We start from the raw sequence: 1,427 nt of genomic DNA, 5'->3' as shown, positions 1-1,427 counted from the left end.
TTAATGGTAAGTTTACGGACTTAGAGGTGGATATGAGAATTTGAGAAATTTACTATTTAGTATCATTATTTCTGCCCCCCCAATGGGACAGCGGTAAGTCTATGGATTTACAACGCTACAATCGATGAACCGCGGAGGACACAGTAAATAGCCTAGTGTATTTGTACTTAAATAACAATATATAAAACTATATATCTCAAGAGATAGACAAGTCTCACTCCGGAAAATACTAAAAAGTTCAAAACCTCTTTTCTTACTACTGGGCGAAGTCCTCACTTCCATATACACCACTTCTGCGTATTTCAAACGGCGCGAGGAAGAGACTTCATTCATAGTAGTTGTAGGCGATGAAGAAGTAGACTAACCTTCGACCTTCTCCTCCAGTGGTGGAAATCTAGGATCATAATCAGTAAACAAACTTTTAGATTGTTCACTAGCACCTGCAATACACACTTTACCACGATCCGACAAAGAGCGTGATCGAATAATCTCATCATCTAAGGTAGCAGGTTCAAGAAGAACACCACGATCCACCTCCATTATCGAATAGTTCTCCACTGAAACCTCTGTATGTAACTTAGAGATAAGGCTTTCATCAGTGAGTTATTTGCCATGAATGCACAACAAATTCAACATAGTCACTTAATATAAATGAAACCTCATAGTCCCCCGGATAAATTACAGTAGATGATACAGAAGCAGAACAATACTGAGAAATAACAGCTTGCACAAGCTGTCCTTGATTAATTTTAGGAGAATCCACAAACACTGTTATTTTCATATCTTCTATAAAACCATATTGAACAAATCTAGCTTCATCAGAAGCTCTGGACTTAATAAACAAAGTCCAGAAACTTCCACATTTAAAATCACAAACAAAAACTACACTACGCGATAAAACAAAAAGAGTAAGTCACTAACTAAACATGAAATTAGAACTGATAAAAAACACGTCTGTACTCTGAGACAGCAGAACGCGCTAATCTAAAAATACACTTTGTGCCTGCCAGGGATTGAACCTGGGACCTTTCGCGTATAAAGCGAATGTGATGACCACTACACCATAAGAACTTATTTAAGTAATTTTTATAATTGTATGTGCATTATAAGGTTATTAGAGTTCATGGGTATCATTTCACAGAGTACTGGATGTTAAACTTAAAATATTTTTTATATCCAGCTGGTTTTTGTTTTTAAGCGCAATGCTACAAGGTTTCGATACACTCGGTGGATAGAGCCCATTTATGTAGATTTGCACTAAAACAAACAAACTTAAATTATGTTGCAACATTACATATTTCAGTCTTAGGTTTCTCTTTTCCCAGAAAGAAAATAAAAGATCGGCTGTTATTTTCACCACTCTAGTGATTGATAGCATTCTTTAATGCTTCATTAACGAATACCTAAAAGAAAATATTATTCAAAAT

The 1,427-nt window shown here is 35.6% G+C and overlaps 1 non-coding gene across 1 annotated transcript; it reads right to left on the bottom strand.

Annotated features, from left to right (window-relative positions):
• Positions 1-998: 998 nt before the first annotated feature.
• Positions 999-1,071, bottom strand: Trnai-uau. Its single transcript has one exon. It is a non-coding gene; the product is annotated as a tRNA-Ile (tRNA).
• Positions 1,072-1,427: the final 356 nt, after the last annotated feature.

Source organism: Limulus polyphemus, unplaced genomic scaffold (genome assembly GCF_000517525.1).
Source record: "Limulus polyphemus unplaced genomic scaffold, Limulus_polyphemus-2.1.2 Scaffold78560, whole genome shotgun sequence".
NCBI lineage: Eukaryota > Metazoa > Arthropoda > Merostomata > Xiphosura > Limulidae > Limulus > Limulus polyphemus.
Note: the sequence above shows the minus strand (reverse complement) of the source record. Positions and strands in the feature narration are given on the sequence as shown.